Here is a 12375-nt window from a genome sequence, read left to right as displayed (position 1 = left end):
TTGCTGAATTCATTTATTCGTTCTAGAAGTTTTCTGGTGGAATTTTTTGGATCTTCTATATATACAGAATCATGTCCTGATCAAATAATGATAGTTTGAGTTCTTTTCCTATTTGAATACTTTTTGTCTAATTGCTCTAGCTAGGGTTTCAAGGACAATGTTGACTAGAAGTGGTGAAAGAGGGCATCCTTGTCTTGTTCCAGTTTTAGAGGGAATTCTTTCATTTTTTTTCCATTTAGAATTATACTGGCCTTGGATTTTGCATATATAGGTTTTTTTTTTAAAGAGAGAGTGAGAGAGGAGAGAGAGAGAGAGAGAGAGAGAGAGAGAGAGAGAGAGAGAGAGAGAGAATTTTTAATATTTATTTTTTAGTTCTCGGCGGACACAACATCTTTGTTGGTATGTGGTGCTGAGGATTGAACCCGGGCCGAACACATGCCAGGCAAGTGCGCTACCGCTTGAGCCACATACCCAGCCCAGCATATATAGCTTTTACAATGTTGAGGTATGTTCCTACTATCTCTAGTTTTTCTAGTGTTTTGAATATGAAGAGGTATTGTATGACCCAGCTATCCCACTCCTTGATTTATACTCAAAGGACAAAAAAATTAGCATACTACAGTGACTCAGTCACATCAATGTTTATATAAAGCAGCTCAATTCACATTAGCCAAACTATGGAACCAACCTAGATGTCCTTCAACAGATGAATGAATAAAGAATATATGGTATGTATACACAATGTAACTCAGCCTTAAAAAAGAATGAACTTATGGCATTTGCAGATAAATGAATAGAGCTGGAGAATATCATGCTAAGTGAAATAAGCCAATCCCCCAAAACCAAAGGCTGAATTATCATCTATATGCAGATGATAATTCACAATAAGGGGTGGTGGTAGCTAGGAAAAAATACAGGTACTTTGGATTAGGCAGAGGTGAGTAATGGGAGGGGAGGGGGCTTAGGGGTAGGAAGGATAGTAGAATGAATCAGATTTATTACTGTATGTATATGTGATTACATAACTGGTGTGATTCTACATGTACAACTAGGAGAAGTTATATTCCATTTCTATATGATGTGTCAAAATGCATTCTACTGTTATGTATAACTCATTAGAATTAAAAAATAAAACAAGAAGGTCTGGGTTGTAGCCCCAGGTACAGTCCTTGCCTAGCAAATGGGAGGCCCTGAGTTTAATCTCTAGTAATGCACACTTGCACAACGAGTATGCAAACACACACACACACACACACACACACACACACACACACACACACACACTCCACATACCTGTTCATTGTTGATGATAAATCTGAAGTCAGTTTTTCATCCTTGTAGGTTATCTTTTCCTTACTGGTCTGTGGTTAAAGTTCTTCTTTTGTCTTTTCATTTTGTAGGACACTATAGCTCAGAAATATATTTCTTTTTGTTATCTGTTTGGCATAGGTTGTGTTTCCTGTATCTCTTTTACCAGTATTAGAAAAATCACAAGCCAAGATTTCTTCAAATATTATCTCTCCTTCATTCCCTGAATTTTCCCTCTTTGAGGCCCTGGTTAGATTATATTAGAACTTTTTCCTTCCATGTTCACTTATTTTTCTTTTTCTTTATGTCTCTGTATGGCAGTTTTTAAAATCTTTTTTCAAATTAAAAAAAAAATTAAACATGGGGTTTGAGTTGCCCACGTTGGCCTCAAATTTGCAATCCTCCTGCTTGAGACTCTCAAGTGGCTAGGACTACACTTAGTTCATTTAGATTCAACACTCCCAGCTCTCTGTGTTATACTTTTTTTTTTTTTGTATCAGAGATTGAATTTAGGAGAACTTGTCCACTGAGCCACATCACCAGCTCTATTTTTTTGGGGGGGGGTTTTTTCTTTCTTTTTTTTAAATTGTTGGTCGTTCAAAACATTACATAGTTCTTAATACATCATATTTCACAGTTTGATTCAAGTGGGTTATGAACTCCCAACTTTACCCCGTATACAGATTGCTGTATCACATCAGGTACCCTTCCATTGATTGACATATTGCCTTTCTAGTGTCTGATGTATTCTGCTGTCTGTCCTATTCTCTACTATCCCCCCTCCCCTCCCCTCCCCTCCCCTTTTCTCTCTCTACCCCTTCTACTGTAAATCATTTCTTCCATTTGTATTATCTTGTCTTACCCCTCCTTTCCTCTTATATATCATTTTGTATCACCCTGAGGATCGCCTTCCAATTCCATGCAATTTCCCTTCTCACTCCCTTTCCCTCCCACCTCTCATCCCTGTTTAATGTAAATCTTCTTCTCAAGCTCTTTGTCCCTACCCTGTCCTTGTTTACTCCCCTTATATCAAAGGGGTCATTTGGTATTTGTTTTTTAAAGATTGACTAGCTTCACTTAGCATAATCTGCTCTAATGCCATCCATTTCCCTCCAAATTCTATGATTTTGTCATTTTTTAATGCAGAATAATACTCCATTGTGTATAAATGCCACATTTTTTTTTATCCATTCATCTATTGAAGGGCATCTAGGCTGATTCCATAATCTTGCTATCGTGAATTGGGCTGCTATGAACATCGATGTAGCAGTGTCCCTGTAGCATGCTCTTATTAGGTCTTTAGGGAATAGACCGAGAAGGGGAAAAGCTGGGTCAAATGGTGGTTCCATTCCCAGCTTTCCAAGAAATCTCCATACTGCTTTCCAAATTGGCTGCACCAATTTGCAGTCCCACCTGCAATGAACAAGAGTGCCCTTTTCCCCGCATCCTCTCCAGCACTTATTGTTGTTTGACTTCCTAATGGCTGCCAATCTTACTGGAGTGAGATGGTATCTTAGGGTAGTTTTTTTTTTAAAAAATATTTATTTATTTATTAGTTATTGGCGGACACAACATCTTTGTTTGTATGTGGTGCTGGAGGATCGAACCCGGGCCGCACGCATGCCAGGCGAGCGCGCTACCGCTTGAGCCACAGCCCCAGCCCCTCTTAGGGTAGTTTTGATTTGCATTTCTCTGACTGCTAGCGATGGTGAGCATTTTTTCATGTACTTATTGATTGATTGTATGTCCTCCTCTGAGAAGTGTCTGTTCAGGTCCTTGGCCCATTTATTGATTGGGTTATTTGTTATCTTATTGTCTAATTTTTTGAGTTCTTTGTATATTCTGGTTATTAGGGCTCTATCTGAAGTGTGTGGATTAAAGATTTGTTCCCAGGATGTAGGCTCCCTGTTTATCTCTCTTATTGTTTCTTTTGCTGAGAAAAAACTTTTTAGTTTGAGTAAGTCCCATTTGTTGATTCTAGTTGTTAACTCTTGTGCTATGGGTGTCCTATTGAGGAATTTGGGGCCCGATCCCACAGTATGTAGATCATAACCAACTTTTTCTTCTATCAGATGCCGTGTCTCTGATTTAATATCAAGCTCCTTGATCCATTTTGTGTTAACTTTTGTGCATGGCGAGAGATAGGGATTCAGATTCATTTTGATACAAATGGATTTCCAGTTTTCCCAGCACCATTTGTTGAAGATGCTATCCTTCCTCCATTGCATGCTTTTAGCCCCTTTATCAAATATAAGATAGTTGTAGTTTTGTGGATTGGTTACTGTGTCCTCTATTCTGTACCATTGGTCCACCCGCCTGTTTTGGTACCAGTACCATGTTGTTTTTGTTACTATTGCTCTGTAGTATAGTTTGAAGTCTGGTATCGCTATACCGCCTGATTCACACTTCCTGCTTAGCATTGTTTTTGCTATTCTGGGTCTTTTATTATTCCATATGAATTTCATGATTCTTTTATCTATTTCTACAAGAAATGCTGTTGGGATTTTGATTGGCATTGCATTAAACCTATAGAGAACTTTTGGTAATATTGCCATTTTGATGATGTTAGTTCTGCCTATCCATGAGCAGGGTATATTTTTCCATCTTCTAAGGTCTTCTTCTATATCTTTCTTTAGGGTTCTGTAAATTTCATTGTATAAATCTTTCACCTCTTTTGTTAGGTTGATTCCCAAGTATTTTATTTTTTGGGGGGATATTGTGAATGGAGTAGTTGTCCTCATTTCCGTTTCAGAGGATTTGTCGCTGATATACAGGAATGCCTTTGATTTATGCGTGTTTATCTTATATCCTGCCACTTTGCTGAATTCATTTATGAGCTGTAATAGCTTCTTTGTGGACCCTTTTGGGTCTGCTAGGTATAGAATCATATCATCTGCAAATAGTGATAATTTAAGTTCTTCTTTTCCTATTTTTATGCCTTTAATTTCTTTCGACTGTCTAATTGCTCTGGCCAGTGTTTCGAGGACTATGTTGAACAGAAATGGTGAGAGAGGGCATCCCTGTCTTGTACCAGATCTTAGAGGGAATGCCTTCAATTTTTCTCCATTCAGAATGATGCTGGCCTATGGCTTATCATAGATTGCTTTTACAATGTTGAGGTATGTTCCAGTTATCCCTAATTTTTCTAGAGTTTTGAACATAAAGGGATGCTGTACTTTGTTGAATGCTTTTTCTGCATCTATCGAGATGATCATATGGTTCTTATTTTTAAGTCTATTGATGTGGTGAATAACATTTATTGATTTCCGTATATTGAACCAGCCTTGCATCCCAGGGATGAATCCTACTTGATCATGGTGTATAATTTTTTTGATATGTATTTGAATCCGATTCGCCAGAATTTTATTGAGGATTTTTGCGTCAAGGTTCATTAGAGATATTGGTCTGTAGTTTTCTTTCTTTGAAGTGTCTTTGTCTGGTTTCGGAATCAGGGTGATGTTGGCCTCGTAGAATGAATTTGGAAGTTCTCCCTCTTTTTCTATTTCCTGAAATAGCTTGAAAAGTATTGGTGTTAGTTCCTCTTTAAAGGTTTTGTAAAACTCTGCTGTATACCCATCCAGTCCTGGGCTTTTCTTAGTTGGTAATCTTTTGATGGTTTCTTCTATTTCCTCTATTGTTATTGGTCTGTTTAGGTTGTCTGTATCCTCCTGACTCAATCTGGGCAGATCATAAGACTTAAGGAATTTATCTATGCCTTCACTATCTTCTATTTTATTGGAGTATAAGGATTCAAAATAATTTCTGATTATCTTCTGTATTTCTGAAGTGTCTGTTGTGATATTGCCTTTTTCATCCCGTATGTTAGTAATTTGAGTTCTCTCTCTTCTTCTCTTCGTTAGCATGGCTAAGGGTCTGTCGATTTTATTTATTTTTTCAAAGAACCAACTTTTAGTTTTGTCAATTTTTTCAATTGTTTCTTTTGTTTCAATTTCATTAATTTCAGCTCTGATTTTAATTATTTCTTGCCTTCTACTTCTTTTGCTGTTGTTTTGCTCTTCTTTTTCTAGGATTTTGAGATGAAGTATGAGATCATTTATTTGTTGGTTTTTTCTTTTTTTAAGGAATGAACTCCAAGCAATGAATTTTCCTCTTAGAACTGCTTTCATTGTGTCCCATAGATTCCGATATGTTGTGTCTGTGTTTTCATTTAACTCTAGGAAGTTTTTAATTTCCTCCTTGATGTCTTCTAAAACCCATTGATCATTCAGCAACCTATTGTTCATTCTCCAAGTGATGCTTGATTTTTCCTTCCTTCTTTTATCATTGATTTTCAGTTTTATTCCATTATGATCAGATAAGATGCATGGTATTATCTCTACCCTTTTATATTGTCTAAGAGTTGCCCTGTGACATAATATATGGTCTATTTTTGAGAAGGTTCCATGTGCTGCTGAGAAAAAAGTGTAACTACTTGATGCTGGGTGGTATAGTCTATATATGTCAACTAAGTCTAGGTTGTTAATTGTGTTATTGAGTTCTATAGTTTCCTTATTTAACTTTTGTTTGGAAGATCTGTCCAGTGGTGAGAGAGGTGTGTTGAAGTCTCCCATGATTATTGTATGGTGGTCTATTAGACTCTTGAATTTGAGAAGAGTTTGCTTGATGAACACAGCTGCACCATTATTTGGGGCATATATATTTATGATTGTTATGTCTTGTTGGTGTATGGTTCCCTTGAGCAGTATGAAGTGTCCTTCTTTATCCCTTTTGATTAACTTTGGCTTGAAATCTATTTTATTAGATATGAGTATGGACACTCCTGCTTGTTTCCGCAGTCCATATGAGTGATATGATTTTTCCCAACCTTTCACCTTCAGTCTATGAATATCTTTTCCTATCAGATGCGTCTCCTGTAGGCAGCATATTGTTGGGTCTTGTTTTGTGATCCATTCTACTAGCCTGTGTCTCTTAATTGGTGAGTTTAAGCCAATAACATTTAGGGTTATTATTGAGATATGGTTTGTTCTTCTAGCCATATTTGTTTATTGATGTTACTGAACCTGATTTGTTATCCTCTTTTACTACTTTCCCCCCTTTACTGTCCTACCTCCCATTGTTGGTTTTCAATGTTATTTTCCATTTCCTCTTCCTGTAATGTTTTGCCAAGGATTTTTTGAAGAGATGGTTTTCTAGCTGCGAATTCTTTTAAGTTTTGTTTATCATGGAAGGTTTTAATTTCATCTTCTGTCCTGAAGCTTAATTTCGCCGGATACACGATTCTTGGTTGGAACCCATTTTCTTTCAGTGTTTGAAATATGTTATTCCAGGATCTTCTAGCTTTCAGAGTCTGTGTTGAGAGATCAGCTGTTATCCTGATTGGTTTGCCCCTAAATGTAATCTGCTTTCTTTCTCTTGCAGCTTTTAAAATTCTCTCCTTATTCTGTATGTTGGACATCTTCATTATAATGTGTCTAGGTGTGGATCTCTTATGATTTTGCACATTCGGCATCCTGTAGGCTTCTAGGATTTGGGATTCTGTCTCATTCTTCAAGTCTGGGAAGTTTTCTCATATAATTTCACTGAATAGACTGTTTATTCCTTTGGTATGGAGCTCTGTGCCTTCCTGTATCCCAATGACTCTTAAATTTGGTCTTTTGATATTGTCCCATAATATTTGGATGTTCTGCTCATGGTTTCTTAGCAGACTTGCTGAGCTGTCTATGTTCTTTTCCAGTTGAAATACTTTGTCTTCATTGTCTGATGTTCTCTCTTCTAAGTGATCTACTCTGCTGGTAGTATTCTCAATTGAGTTTTTAAGTTGGTTTATTGTTTCCTGCATTTCTAGGATTTCTATTTGTTTGTTTTTTATTACCTCTATCTCCCTGTGAAATTGATCTTTTACTTCCTGGATTTGTTTGTCAATGTGATCTTTCATTGTCTGATTTTGCTCTCTCATGTCTTCCTTGAGACTCCAGATCATCTGAAGCATATATATCCTGTACTCTTTATCTGACATTCCATCTTTTGCAGCTATTACCTTTTCTAGAGTTGAGTTGACCTGCATTGCTTGTGGTCCTTTCTTTCCTTGTCTTTTCATACTGCTCGCGTTTCTTTCTGCTTGGTGCAACTGTTGTGTTTTTGAAATTTACCCCCCTATTTATTTATATTGCTCTTGTATAGTTGGGAAGTCTCCCTTGCAGGGCGGGTAGTGGCTGTGCTCCTCCTCTAATTAGGGTGGTCTGTCTACCTCGCTGATCGGTCGCAGGTCTGCCCCCGCTGCGGGCACGGGTGGCGGTTCTGCTCTGACCCCACTCCAATTGTGGTAACGTAACTACCACACCCTGGGGTCGTTGGTCCTTATCTGGATGTGGGTAGCGGCTCTGCTGGGTCCCCACTCCAATTGGTGTGACGTGTCTACCACACTGGCAAGCCTCTAGGCTGGTGGGTCGCAGTTCTGCACAGCCCCCACTCCCAATGGGGGTACCTGACTACCTCTCCAACGGGTCACTGAGCCCCCTCCGGACCCGGGCGGTGACCCTCCTCCACCCCCACTCCAACCAGTGTGACGCGACTGCCTCGGTGTTACGTGTCCACCACGTTGGCAAGCTACCTGGCCTGTCTTGCCAGTGGGCCGCAGGTCTGCCTGCCCTGCTTGCTCAGATGGCAGCTCTGCACAGCCCCTACTCCAAATGAGGTTACTTGGCTACCGAGCCGCGGGGTCGCTGGTCCTATTCTAGGCGTGGGCGGCTTCTCTCTTTAGCCCCAGCTGCATTTGGGGTGTCATGATACCACGCCGGCGGGTCACTTGGCCTGCTCTGGGCGCCGGTGGAAGCTCCACTCTGCCCCCACAGCACCCAGCAGGACCCTGGCTGAGAAGCAGTCACCGCTGGTTCCCTAGCCTTGGGCCAAAGCAGCTTAGGTAGCCAGAACCCCGCCTCTCCGATCCCGATACACTCTCCGATGGGAGCTGGCTCCAGCGAGCGACCCCCACGGGTTCCCCAGTCCCAGGCCAAAACTGTTCCGGGAGTCAGAACCCAGTCGCCCCAAGCTCAGCGCATGCTCCACTTGGAGCTGGCCTCCACCGGCAGTCTCCGCAGATTCCTCAGATCTGGGCCAGGTTAGCCCCGGGAACCAGAGTCCAGCTGCTCAGTGCCCGGCGCACGCCTTGCCAGGCACCAGCCTCTAGGAGTATTCTCCACAAGATCCCCAGTCCCGATCCTGAGCAAGAAATCTGTCTGCTAGACGCAGGCAAATACCAGTCTGTAATCACCTGTTCCGTAGCTGAATGAGCTGAGATCAGTAGAACATGGGGATGATTACATCATCTCTCCGAAATGGCGGCTGCTGTCCTCCTCTGTGGTCCGACCAGTGACTGGAACCAAGCTGGACCGCTTCTCTCCTCTGTCTCAAAGCTGGAACTCAGCACTAAGCGCTGCCAATGTACCACTGGCGGGAGTCCCCCGAATCCGTATCACTGCTCCCCCGCTCCGGCACCTTGCCGATCCCCAGCGCGCGCCACAGACTCCAGCCGTGGGGCTATCACCTATCAGGCTATGCGACCCTCCGTGAGGAGAAATGGAGCTCCCACAGCCGAACCTCGCAATGGAAATCTGTCCACTAGATTCTGGAGCACCTCAATTTCACTGGAAATTCCCAACAAGATAGCCTTCAGCCGTTTCATATCGTCTTTCTCCGGCTCAGTGATGCGGCGCACTGGGGTGATGCACTCCCTTCGCCGCCATCTTCCATCCCCCACCAGCTCTATTTTGTATTTTATTTAGCGACAGGGTCTTGCTAAGTTGCTTAGTGCCTCGCTTTTGCTGAAGCTGGCTTTGAACTTGTGATCTTCCTGCCACGGCCTCTGGAGCTGCTGGGATTACAGGCGTGTGCCACCATGCCTGGTGTCTTATATTTTTGTTGATACTTTTCCATTTTATCTTCTAGGTCATGATTTCTATCTTCAGTTGTACTTAATTTGTTGTTACATGCATCCATTATGCTTTTTATTTCAATAATTATTATCTATTTTATTTCAATAATTTCTTTAAATAATATTTTATCCTCTTTTAAACATGCTTAATATTTTTATTGTCTTTGGTTGCTTGATCATTTTTGTAATTCTGTAATTAATTAAATTTTGTAGTGCTGGGGATCAAATCCAGGGCCTGGCACATGCTAGGGACACACTTTACCACTGAGCTACATCCCGTAGCCCTTTAACTTATTTAAGCATTCATCCTTTGTTAATTTACATTCTGATTTCTCTCTCTCTCTCTCTCTCTCTCTCTCTCTCTCTCTCTCTCTCTCTTTCTTTCTGCTGAGGACCAAACCCAGGGCCTCGCATGTGCTAGGTGAGCGCTCTACCGCTGAGCCACAACCCTAGCTCTGTTAATTTACATTCTGTATTTGACAATTCCAACAAAATAGTTATCTTTTTTCTTTTTGTTTTGTTTGCAATACAGTACTAGAGAATTGAACCCAGGGGTGCTCTACCACCAAGCTACATCCCCAGGCCTTTTTATTTTTTGAGATGGGGTCTTCCTAAATTGTTCAGGCTGGCCTGAAACTTGTGACCCTCATGCATCTGCCTCTTGAGTTGCTGGAATTACAAGTGTATAACACTACATCTGGCTGTATTTTTTTTTTTAGGTCATTGACGGTTCTGGGCTAATGCTTGTAAGTACTCAGTGTGTCTTTTCTAACAGTTTCAATTTAGTTTTTGCTTCTGGTCCTGGGGATTGAACCCAGGACTTTATACATTGTAGGTATACATATATGTAGGCTGTATACATAGGTATACATACTACCCCCATTCCTTCACATCTTTTAAATTTCAAGTAAATTCTCTTTAATTTTAGTGCGCCAGCCTGGGTGTAACCAGGAGACAAAAACCTGTTTATTGGAATAGAGATAATATTAAAAACACATTAACTAAGCTCAAACTAACTAGGTTCTTGAGAGGATGTAAAGAAAACACAAGACTGTCATAGAAGTAACAGCTAAAATCTCCAGAGATGAAGGAACAAATGAAAGACACAGGAATTATTAAAATTGAAAGGGGCCCCATGGAGCAAAAAGTAAACATTTGAGGGATGCTGGTGTTGGTCTCTGAATTTGGGCCTAACACCTAGAACCCTGAAAGGGCTATGTGGGATGGTTGGGGCCCATGCCTCTGAAGGGGACTAGGCATAACACAGCAACTTCTCCCAAGCTGTGTGACCTGCAACCTGGACTCATCTGCTGCTAGGAAGGAGGTACTGCTGCCAGGAGGAAGCAGCAGTGCTGGAGTGATACCACAGAGTTGAGGGTAAGCACACAGGAAGCAGCTGGGAAGGAACAAATCTCAAGTCTTGCAGTCTCCCTCAAGTGCTGCTGTCAGTAGACAGGATCCAGAAAGAGGAGCAGAAATGTGGTTTGCTGAATTCCAACTTATATTTTACATAGAATAGAAAAGGGTGGGTGTGAAACAAGTGATAATATTTTAAGCGGTATATGTAGGTTTTTATATTTATTTTTTATATTGCTTTGGAGTGCTAGCCTTTCCCATTGCTTTGAATTTCTTTGAAGATTCCTGATACATGAATATTGTGTTTTCTCTATTCAACATCACTCTTGAATTCCTCTTAAGCATATTCTTACATATCTCCTTTGTACATTCTATTTCACTTAGAAATTAAGTGAAATAATCATTGTGTTTTCTTACTCAAGTCCTTCTAGTTTAATTTAAAAATATTTTTGTGTACACATACATGCGTGTCTTCCTTCCCCCAACTGGTGATTGAATCAGGGGTGCTTTAACTCTGAGCTACATTCTTTTTTAATTTTTTGAGATAGGGTCTCACTAAGTTGCTGAGGCTGGCCTCAAACTTGGGATCCTCCTGTCTCAGCCTTCTGAGTAGCTGGGATTACAGATTTGTGCAACTCTGCCTGGCTAAAGTAATTTTATATCTTTTCCTAATGCTTTCCTGAACTCTCGTCATTTTCTTTTTCAAATCTTTTACTCCATTATCTGATCGGAATTTTTCTTACATTATTTTTTTTCATAGCTTTTATCTTTTGTACTAGGGATTGAGCCCAGGTGATATTTACCAGTGATATTCCGAGTCCTTTTAGACAGGGTCTAAGTTGCTGAGGTTGGTCTCAAACTTGTGATCCTCCTGCATCAGCCTCCCAAGTCACCGGAATTCCAATGCACCTGGCCACCTTCTATCATTTTAACTTTTTTTTTGAAGGTTCGTTCTTACCTGTTTATTAGGGATTTACTCTGCTGTTTTTCTTATGTGTGTGGTATTCAGGATCAAACCCAGGGCCTCCTGCATATTAGACAAGCACTCTATCACTGAGCTATATTTCTGCCCTTTGCTATTTTGTAATTTAAAAATTATATCCCATAATTCTTTTGTACTGCTGTTTTATATGAAATACATTTTCCTGTGCTTTTGGGAGGGAGATGGGACAGAATAGTTTCTCTAGACTTAAGGGTCAGGAAATTCTAGTTTTCCCAAAGTTACTACAATAGCCTAGTACTCCCTGACATTGCTTACTCTGCTTCTCTTACTTCTAACCTTTCTTTTCCCTCAATTGTCCCTCTTCTGCTCCGTGTGCAGTTTACTATCTTAAAGGGGTTTTGGTTTGGAATGAGGCTCGTTAGGTTCAAGAATTCCTAAGAATTTTAAACCATTCCAACATCTTCACAACTGCACAGTTGCCTTAAACACACTAGCAAGTTGGAATCTATTATAGAGGTCTTCTATTTAGCTATTCTCAAATTGACATGCCATGCTTTTCAGCACCTGTTGACTTGGAGGTTTTCTTAATTTTCACATCATCCTTTAACTCACTGTTTTTTCCTATACCAGCTCCTACAGTCAGTTCCACTTAGGTCTCATAGCTGTTTTTGAGTTCATCACTATCTGTTCATATTTTGGAATTGTCACCAAGATTTGCTGAAGATGATGGACAGAGGTTTCTCCTTTAACTATTCTAACTATTATGGAGGGATATGGGGAGATCAAAAACTATACGACTATTTTTTTTCAGTGCTGGGGACTGAACCCAGGGACTTGTACATGATGGGCAAGTGCTGTTCCACTGGGCCACATCCCA

This window comes from Ictidomys tridecemlineatus, chromosome 11 (genome assembly GCF_052094955.1).
Source record: "Ictidomys tridecemlineatus isolate mIctTri1 chromosome 11, mIctTri1.hap1, whole genome shotgun sequence".
NCBI classification, from domain to species: domain Eukaryota; kingdom Metazoa; phylum Chordata; class Mammalia; order Rodentia; family Sciuridae; genus Ictidomys; species Ictidomys tridecemlineatus.
Note: the sequence above shows the minus strand (reverse complement) of the source record.